Raw genomic sequence first — 10904 nt, forward strand, 5'->3', positions numbered from 1 at the left:
ACAAAATGTTACTATTTTAAGTTGTAATGTGGCCGATGGCGACTGATTTGTTTAAAGGGAGTATCATTTTTGTCAATATTGTATTTATGCATTATCCAAATAACATGGGCTTGACTGAATTATCATTGAAAGTATATTTCCTTGTTTAAGTGGGACTAAATTGAGATGACCTGACAGAAAAGAGTAAGACTAGGATTGTTTCACCTTCAGAAATTCAAAACTTAACATGTAGTAAGCGCCAAGTGAAAATATTAGTAGCCTTTAAAGTTTTAACTAGTAGCCAACATCCTCTACCACTTTTATAGGGTAAAAATAAGAGATTTTCACAATTGACATAATTATTTAAAACTTACAGAAACAAGTGTCATAACAGTGTAATTTGAAAAATAAAGTAGTTGCTATGTGTATTTGTGTGTAAGCTTATTTACAATCACCACCGGTAACACATATGGGTGTCTCCTCCAGAGTAAGTGGGAGCTAGATAGTGCAAGATACAGAAGACACTCCGATTTCAGAAGCTTCCCTGGTTCTTTAGCAGGCCAGGTGTAAAGCAGCCATACACGGGACTCTTATCTCAGTGTTAGTAATTTGTAGTTTGAGGAGAAGGGGCTTGAACTCATACCACTGGACCCCTGGCTCTGCTCTTAAATTGCTAATTTGAAATGCTCACATTTTAAAGATTACTTATTAAGTTATACTCAGCACATATAGGTATCGAACTGCCAAGAGCCTCAGTATTACCTGTTAATACTGATTGCACATATTAAAGATTCTATTGATCTTAAACAGTTTATTTGTTTTATTTTGTTGGGTTTAAGGTCGCACTGACACTATTATAGGTCATATGGTGACTTTCCAGCTTTCATTGTGGAGAAGACCCCAGACGCCCCTTTGTGTATTATTTCATCACGAGCATGCACCTGGGTAGAACCACCAACCTACCTTAAGACAGCTGGATGGCAATCTTAAACAGGTTCTTGCAAATGTGGGTATGGGTACGTATACAGAGGAAATTGATCTTAACAATGTGACAAATTAGACAGATTCCAGAAAATGGAGGTTTCATCACAAATGGAAATAAATTCCAACAAATGGTGGTTTCAGTACAAGGGGAAATACTAGTAGTCTTAGTATCACAAATTTGGCAAATTCCAGTTATACAAAGGGAAATATGTTTATATGACTTGTTAAGTGGGTACCAGCAAATAATGGCTTCAGTACAAAAAGAAATGGACTTTGAATATGACTAATATGACAAAGTTGGCAGATTTCAGCAAATGGTGGTTTCAGTACAAAGGGAGATAATCTTAAGATGTATAATTAAGCAAGTTCCAGCAAATGCTGGTTTCAGTACAAAGGGACATAATCTTAATATGACTCATTTGGCAGTTTCCAACAAAAAGTGCTTTAATTACCAAGCAAAATAATGGGAAATAATATGACTGATTTGATGCATTCCTGCAAATGAAGATGTTAACTTCAAGGCAAATAAATGCATGTAACACAGTTGAACAGATCTTAAACACATGAAAGTGTAATATTATTTAGTACTTTTTATTATCATATTAAGATATTATCTATATTTGGAGCTGTCCGTATTTATTTAAATTGGAAATATAAAAAACAATATATAATAGGGAGAAACCTTTTGAAGAATTAATTTGCTTTAAGATTATATAGGTTTAAGTTTTTTTTTCCATTCATAAAAAGAAAATAGATACATATCATGTGTTGCAAACCTGTGAAATAATACAGTACTGTGTTCAGTAGCAACAGATCATTTTCATGTCACGTCAGATAAGGGGAAAAACAAAATTGACAGTTGCATTTTGATACAGGGTGTCACCAAAAGACTCAAATCTCACAAATATTTTGTTAACATTGAAATCCTGTAATCTTACAGTATTTGTTTAAGACACATTCATATCATTGAAATGTCTTTCAGCACTGAATTTTAATCATTAATAAATAGTTTACTGAATTTGCCTAAGGTTTAGAAGCTTCACAGAAATTGGTTTGATGTTGTTCCACTGTTTACTGTTTCATATAATTATGTTAATATTTTGATTAAAGTGAACTAGAGAAGTAGTGTTTAAACTGTAACAATTTGTAAATTGTATTTAAATCTAAACCTCAAAGAAAAAGATTATTTTAAAGTGTTTCTTATGCTTAATACTTTGTGGGGATATTGGTAACAGGTAGAAAAATAATAAATCTCAGATGGGTACAAGCATGCATATGAATTGGACATTAAAGAGGAAACACTTTGGATCAGATGGATCTCGGATGGATTGTCTTTTATCAGGTAGTCTCAAAGAACACTTGCCTCAACAGGGGATCAAATGCACAACTTCTTATTTGGAAGTGTTGTGATGCTCACACCTGAACTGAGTCAGCTGGCAAGCCAGATCAAAAGCTTCCCTTGCAAAAGGTTCATTAAGTACAAGACAAATGGTTTAAAGCAGGAACTTTAGTCTATTGTCACCAGCAATTGATAGTAGCTCCCTACGCTGCAGTTATATCAATGACCTTTTAACAGAACGGCAGGGTAGGCGTAATTTGTTACCAAGCAAAATTGTCACATGTAATCCTACATTTTGTTACTTTATTGATCAAGTATTCCTTCCCTGCTGAGAGGAAAGTCCATATATCATAGGTCATAGAGACCATTAGGGCTTGATTATCGAACTGCACTTACATTGTATTGAAAAAGCTGTGAAATTTATTAGATAAAATCCAAAATATACAAAACCGGCAGATCAGCTTTACTGATTAAAAAAGACTTTGTTTGCTTCTTAATGGGATATTTCTTTAAGCCTGCACTTGTAACGGTTTTATTTTGTGTTTTATGTACAGTCTAACCTGTCATAAGCAGCCAGCCAGGGGAAGCAGACAATTTGGCCGTTTAAGCCAGGTGACCGCTGATCGGAGGTGCAGCCAGTATATGTATTTTTCAGACTGCTGACCAGTTTAGCCTTAAGGCCAATTTCTTTTTAGGTTTTCAATTATTATTTTACCAGGATACAATGACGTGCATTTGACTTCGCAAAACGAATGGTCTTCTTAGCAGTCTAAAACTCTGGCGTGGTTTTTTTACAACAAAAATTGTTACAGACAATTTTCCAACTTCAGAAAAAGTTTGTTTACAATTTTCCCCATTTTGGTAAGGGAAGCTACTCTCCGTGCTTATTGTCTTTGCTAAAATCTTAAGATTGCCGTTACGTTCCGTAAAAGATAGAGTGGTTTATATTTTTTTCAAACACAATTAATTTCGTACAAATTTAATAGTATTTTGATGACAGAAGTATAAAAAAATCATAAATATTATGCTACTAACTAGTTATCGAGGATTTTCTTTAACCGAGATCAAACTGTGAACAACAAAATTGATACAAGGTGACACGCTAATTGCCGATAATTACTGGCCATTTTGATCATAACAAAAAGGGGATTGCACCTTTGGTTATCAGTTTTAATTGAGAAGCTCATGTCATTTTGTCGTTCTTATGGTGAAGTCACGTGAAACTTAAAAATCACGTGCTTCTCAAAAATCGGGTATCTTCGGCGATTATCGCCTAAAAATAATTGGTTACAGGAAGAAAAATGGCCACTGAAAGGGATCAAATATGGCGGTCGGGAGGCAATTTTGCTGGCCGCTGGCCGCGGATGACAGGTGGCCGCTGAATAAAGTGATAAAATAGAGGAAAATCCGTCGGGCATTATAAAATGACCGCTGAACGGAGGTGACCGCTGATCGGAGGTGACCGTTAGTACAGGTTAGACTGTATACATTTCCAGCATACAGTTGTATTTGCATGCAAATATGTATAAATTATCTATGACCTATTTATTGGTTTATACAGATATTTTCACAAAATGTTTATATATTGCAGGAATAGTACTGTACATCACTTTTCCTTTATTTTGAAAATGTCTTAAATTGATAGCTAACAATCTACTCTTTAGCATAATAAGGGGGCCGAGTGGTTAAGGTCACTGACTTCAAATTACTTGCCCCTCAACGATGTGGGTTCGAGCCTCACGCGGTGTGTTGTATTCTTCATGTGAGGAAGCCATCCAGCTGGATTACAGAAGGTCAGTGGTGCTACCCAGGTGCCTGCTCGTGATGAAATAATGCACGGAAGGGGCACCTGGGGTCTTCCTCCACCATCAATGCTGGAGAGTCGCCATGATGACCTGTTGGCATGAAGTTTAACCCAACAAAAACAAAAAATCAACATAATAAGTCAGACAGCATCTACAGGCTTTCCTTCCATATTTATCCCACTCAAATTTTGATCATGCAGATGATTGTAAAACAACTTCCAAGGAAAAAAATAATTATGCTTTAATATAATCGTACAATCATCATATGAGCCGCACCATGGGAAAACCAACACAGTGGGTATGCGACCAGCATGGATCCAGACCAGCCTGCGCATCTGCGCAGTCTGGTCAGGATCCATGCTGTTCGCTAACAGTTTCTCCAATTCCAATAGGCTTTAAAAGCGAACAGCATGGAGCCTGACTAGACTGCGCGGATGCGCAGGCTGGTCTGGATCCATGCTGGTCGCATACCCACTACGTTGGATTTCTCATGGCACGGCTCATATTAGTCCCCACGAACAAGTTTGTGAGCATTTTATTTGAATAACTTCTTCCCATCAGTCCATTAGTCCATTTGATAAAAACATTCTGTCTAAACAAAAAGGAATTGGATATAACTTGGATGAGGATGTTTAGAGCAAAAGGCCAATTTACTCTATCTTGAGTTATTCTAAGATTATCTCCCTTTTTGTTCTTAACTTTTATTGTCCAGGTAATAACTTTAAAACCACAGAAGGGAATTTCAATTTGAAACATGATAAAATGATAGATTGCAGTGAGAAGATTGTGCAAGAATCACAAATTGAATATTTTTATTATCTCCCTTTATGTTCTTAATTTTCTTTTGTCTGGACAAAAACTTAAAAGCTGCTAAAGGGAATTAAATAAAAGAACCTTTGCATTACTGAATGGAGTGAAATGTTTTAATCACAAAACCATAACTTCAGCTTCTTTATTTACTGATTTACACCTTCCCCCTGCCCACCCAAACCCATTTCAGGAAGTAAAGATTTTTAGAAGAGCACAAAAGATGCACTTCTTCATAAATCAGCATGTCTAAATTAATATGAAGGTTCAAGTTAAGTACCTGATTTTAGAGAAAGACTAGCAGCAAATTTGCCCAGGTAAAATCAAAGTTCCTTACACTGAGATAAAATGAGGTTATAAACCCAAACCAAAATACAAGCATGCGGCAAGCTTGTGAGAAGTTTGCCATAAGATTGCGCAAGCTTACAGCAATCTTAAAAAGATTGCAGCTATGTAATATAATGCTTACGGATGCTCGCATAGAAATTAAGTTTGCGGAGAAGTCTTTCTTCGCAAGCTTGCAGCGAGCATCCTGCGATCTTAATACTATTTAAGGTTGCGACTAAGCTTGCGACAGAAATTAAGTTTGCGGAGAAGTCTTGCTTCGCAAGCTTGCAGCGGGCATCCTGCGACCGTAATACTATTTCAGATTGAAAGATTGCGACTAGCTTGCGATCCTGTAACCTTTTTCAAACTCTTTTAGTTCACTGATACATATAAAAGGGAGGTAATATGTTAAACCATTAAAACTGAACTTTTTATGTGAAAATAAGTTGTTTTAAAAAAATATTGTCCATTACTGTTAAATCTTTATCTACTGATCACTAAAAATATTGTTTTATGAAAGTGCGAAAGTTTTACAAACTGTGCAGTTTGTCAAATTAAAGGACATATATAATTAAATTTTTAGACTTTTACATTATTAAAACTGTCTAACAAACCTAAGTAAGGTTTAGGAAGACAGTATAGTTTGCAAGCTTGCGCAACCTTGTTAAAATTACAAGGTTGCGAGAGACTCGCAAATGATTTAGTCTACACTCATATAAATGTGTTTAAGCTTGCAAGATTGCACAAGCTTGCAACCTTGTTATGATTGTGTAAGTTTGCAAGATTGCGCAAGCTTTAAGACTGCAAACTTGCAAGGTCGCAATTAAGATTGCTAGGGTTCCAATCGCAAGCATGCGCAACCTTACAAGCTTGCAAGATCTTAAATAGGTCGCAGGAAGCACGCAAATAATTTTGCGCAAACTTAAATTATGGTTGCGATGGTTCCAATCGCAATCTTGCTGCATGCTTGTTAGGATTGCAACTGCAATCTTGCTGCGACCTTAATGCAAGCTTAATTAAGCTCGCCATTTTGGTTTGGGAATGGTGGAGGAATATAAATCCTGAGGCAAATAATTGCTGGAGAGGGATAATAAAAATGCTCTAAAAATGGTATAAATTTAGGTCTTAAAATTATAAACAATTAGAATCATATGCCTGTTACTTGTCCAGGTTGGTTTTATGACATCCCTTCTCCAGTTTCCCTTTGTTTCAAAGGTGTATAAAGGGATGCACCTGCTAGATCATAACAAAAAGCTGCAGATTTTTACTGAGGCTTGGCTATCAATTTTCCACTAAATTAAATTTCATATTGCAGTCATTATGTTTCAAATTGACGACCCCTGGTGCAGAGGTCATGTTAACTTTAGCTAGTTGTCAGCTACTCAAGAAGCCAGTTTGAAACAAGAGACTTTCATAGTTTTCCCTTGAATATATTGAATTTCAGAATTAGCATAAGGCACATTTAAAACACAACTCTCCAAAGAAATCTCCTTCCATGAGAAAATAAAAGAATCGAGAGCCTTAATGCATTGTATTTATTGTAATAATTTTGACAGCTCTTTAAAGTTAGTATACACATTATTTTGTAAGTATTATATATCTATATCCTTCAAAAACAAAAGAGAAAAAGTAGATCCAGTAAGTGGCACCATAAGGATTGTGCTAGATGCAACAGTTTCCTTATCACTGTAATTATATACAGTGGATTAATTAAATACTAGTATTTTTATTTTGGTACTATAGTATACATTCATAGTATTTTAAGTGATATACAAGCTGTAAAACTTCAGATAAAAGAAGTTCCTTCCCTTTAATATATTCAACCTATTAATATTATAATCATTGTGAACCTTACTTATTTTGATAATGTAACATCAAATTTTATACTAACTATAATATCTACAAATATTTTCAAAATATTTGTATTTGCTAACATGGTGTTAAAGATCTGTTCAGTATCTGTGAAAATGGGTTAAATGACCGTTGAAGATTTACAGAAATTTGTAACAGATTTTGTGATAGAACTATTTTCTCTTGCGTCATAAGTACCATTGATATAGTCCCTGACCTTGCATTATATCATCAATATAGATTGTATTGATGATAATAGGCCTTCTAATTTGAAACCCACTTGAATAACAGCACGGAATGTTTGAACAAATTTGTCTCAAGTATGAAAAAAAATGAATGCAAATATTAAATGGAAAATATTATTTCCATTGTTATGATTTTTTGTAGTTTTAAGTGTTTTTAGATGATAGATTATATTGTAAGCTGCCAAAAGCTGTTAAAAGTGTTTTTGAAATTAATATAATTGATATTGATTTTAAAATATTTTCTGTTCAGAACTGTTAACTGAAAAGAATACTTTAGGAATATTTTTATACCATTATTAAATTGTCATAATTTGCTCATGTAAGTGTTCAGAAGGTTTTGGCAACAAAGGGACATTATTATGAGGAAGCCTGGACAATTTAAGCTTTAGGCAAAGAGTCATATTGAATCAAATGGTCACCTTTCTTATTGATTATCTTAATTAGATATTAATTGCCATTTATCATTTTTTGCTGACTCTTTCACCTCAAGTGCCCCATATTTTGATAGAATTTTGAACTTATCACCGAAAGTTTGACCACACAATTATGACTTGAGAGTTTTTATCAATTTTATGATTTCTTAATAAAGACTTCACCTCACCATTATAAATAACACATCAAAGTTTTATCACCGACCTCACACCCAGACAACACTTCAAACAGTTGGATACTTTAAACAGTGATGTACATACTGTACTTATTTTTAAACTTCCTTAAGTTACATTAAAGTCTCAAACGCCAATATATTTCTATGTTGACATGCAAATGTTGATATCAAATGGATGAGGATGTTTCTGATGTCATTTTGGTGTGTTACTACTCCTGATAAAAAGTTCATTTACGATGTAACTTTAAAATTTACTTGCGCCAAAGAAGAAATTTATATCATCTATATAATAATTGTTAGTGTAGAAACATATGTTAATATAAAACAATTATTTGCATCAGGAACTATGCACTCATTCTTTGGCACAAGTATTAATCAAGCTAATCTGAAGTTGTGCAATTTTCCACTGCAGTTCTCTGTACGCTTTGAAATATATTTTGTGTATGAACTGACAGAATATAAAGATCATTGAATTTAAGGTTTTAAATGTATGGAAAAGTCCTAATATTTCCTTATAATCCACCCCAACTGAATTCCAATGATAGCAGAGCTTTGCCTGTATCAGATGTTTTGTCTTTAAGGTTATGTAGCTGAAGTTTGGAGTAACTTTTGAACACTGTCAACAATCAGTTCGTTCACTTATAGCTTACAGTATACCCAACATTTGCTTTTATATATTAGATTTAAAAATATTTTTGTATTACATTACAAAGCAAAGGCAGAAATTTTAGGATTCATTTCATATGGGACATCAAAACAGTTGTTGAATTGAAGTCTCAGTCAGTCCTCAATATAATTAAATAGTGGAAAGCCGTAAATAAAAGAGGATTCACTACGACTTTAGGTGCTATCATGTAACAGTATCGTTTTGTTTGCACGTTTTAATTAAATCAAAAAAGACTCCGCTTTAAGTTCCAGATATTCAAAGAACAATTGATTCCTTTGATCCAGAACTTGTTCAGAATGTAATGCAATTGTACTCTTTAGTTTGATGTTCTTCAACTCTTCAGCAGAGTTGTTTTTTGTTTGTTTTGTGTTTAACAGTATTTCAGTTATGTAACGACTGGCAGTTATCATAACCAGTGTTCCTGGATTCTTTACCAGTACAAACATTTTTTCCGAAAGTAACTGCCAACTTCCCCACATGAACCAAAAGTGGAGGCCGAATGATTTCAGACACAATGTCTTTAAACAAATCGTCACAGAGAACATCATAACGACCCGTCCGAGGATCGAACTCACCACCTTGCGCTCCGTAGATCAGTGCTCTCCCAATTGAGCTAAGTGGGTGGGTTTCACTTTCAGTGGAGCTGTACATACTTTAATTGAGGTAAATATAATTTTGGCATGTAAGCTAAACAAGCAAACATGCAAGACTCTGTTAGCATTGCTGAGGACAATCCCATTATAGTCAGGAAATTTCCTCCTCGCAGTTATTTTAGCTTGACTTAAAAGCCCGTAAAAATCATCACTTTTTGCTATAAAGTTGACGGAAAGCTGTCACATAAATGTAGTCTGTCAGCGTGTGACTTGTTAAGTACTAAGTAAGTGATATAGAGGTGGTCAACCAGAAGATTAGGCTACAAAAGACATGGTCAGTAAAGACATTGTCCTTAATAGTTGGTCTGTTCAGTGTGGTCAAATTCAGTTTTGTGATAATTTCGGTTGTGTTTGGCTCATTAGATTTATTGAGGGCTGATTCATTTGTAAGAGGTGTTGACATTTGACAGCTAGATACCCCAAGAATTTATGACAAGTTGTTTTTTTGTGCATAAACTACAGTTACCCTGTCTTAAGCAGCCCGAGTCAAGGGAAGGGGCAAATTTGTTGTTGCTAAATACTGGTTCTTCCGCACTGAAAGTATAGAAATAGGACTGTTTAATAGAGGGGTACACATACCCAGTTTTAACTATAAATTGAGGAAACCATAAATGTGCTCCGCCATCAGACCTGTACTTCAGTTTTTTTTGCGGTACGCTGACATATTATACCATTTGATAAGCAGAGACTGTTCACATGTATGTTGTTCTTTGTTGCTCTTTTATCAAACAAATTGGTGGGTTGTATATGTTTTGAATGTTTAGTAAAAACAAAATAATCGCTCACACTGATAAATTGCAATTTGCAGAAGAATAAGTTGAATTTACCTTTCCATTGGATTTAACAATATTCTTGTATGTTTAAGTGTCAAAATTAAGATCAGAAAGGTTAAAAGTACCAGATACCTTTAAGCCAAGCAAGGTGAAAGAATAAGAAGCACTGATTAAGTTAAATTTGCTTAGTTTGTAAATAAAGAAGTTGACCAAGGTTATAGTGGCACACCATATCACCAAGTATTTTTTAGTGTCTGTCTACGGCTCTGAGATTTTGTAATGAAGGAAAGAGGAGGCGGAGGAAAGCGTGGGACTTAATTATTCTTGATTCTTGACACCATCAGTCAGAAACATTAGACAAGATAATGGGTGAAATTGCTATGCATCAAGACTAACTGAAGCTTGAAATTAATGTTCCAGTTCATCATTCACTGGTAGATATTGTATTGTTTTATGGACAAAGCTGATGTGTATCAATATTTAATAACAATGGTTAGTCTAGTCCATTGATCTTCCAGTAAGCTGTTATAGATATTCCTTTCAGAGAAGTTATAGACACTTCTGTTGATGACTTTGATACGAAAAAAATTTGTATGTAGGAGTTGGGTATGATTATTAAAATATGACGTCAATCAGCTGTTGCATTGTAAAATAAACAACTTCTGCTCTATGACAGTCACGCATGCTATGAATGTAAATATGTTGTCACAAGAAAGTTTGGAAATTCACGCCAATATTTTGCAAAGAAATAGGCAAAACACCATCGGAAACATATAAGCTACTGAAGCAGACACGGGGAGAAAACTGCATTTGCTGTGCACTCGTAAGTGGTTTCGACGCTTTTCTGAAGGCCGACAGTCCCTTGAA

General features: G+C 34.7%; 1 protein-coding gene across 1 annotated transcript in view; it reads right to left on the reverse strand.

The window, feature by feature from the left end:
- Positions 1 to 10904, reverse strand: part of LOC123557823 (leucine-rich repeat-containing protein 24-like) — a 47805-nt gene that overhangs the window by 34051 nt on the left and 2850 nt on the right. The window lies entirely within an intron of this gene.

The sequence above is a fragment of the Mercenaria mercenaria genome, chromosome 5, assembly GCF_021730395.1.
Source record: "Mercenaria mercenaria strain notata chromosome 5, MADL_Memer_1, whole genome shotgun sequence".
NCBI classification, from domain to species: Eukaryota; Metazoa; Mollusca; class Bivalvia; order Venerida; family Veneridae; genus Mercenaria; species Mercenaria mercenaria.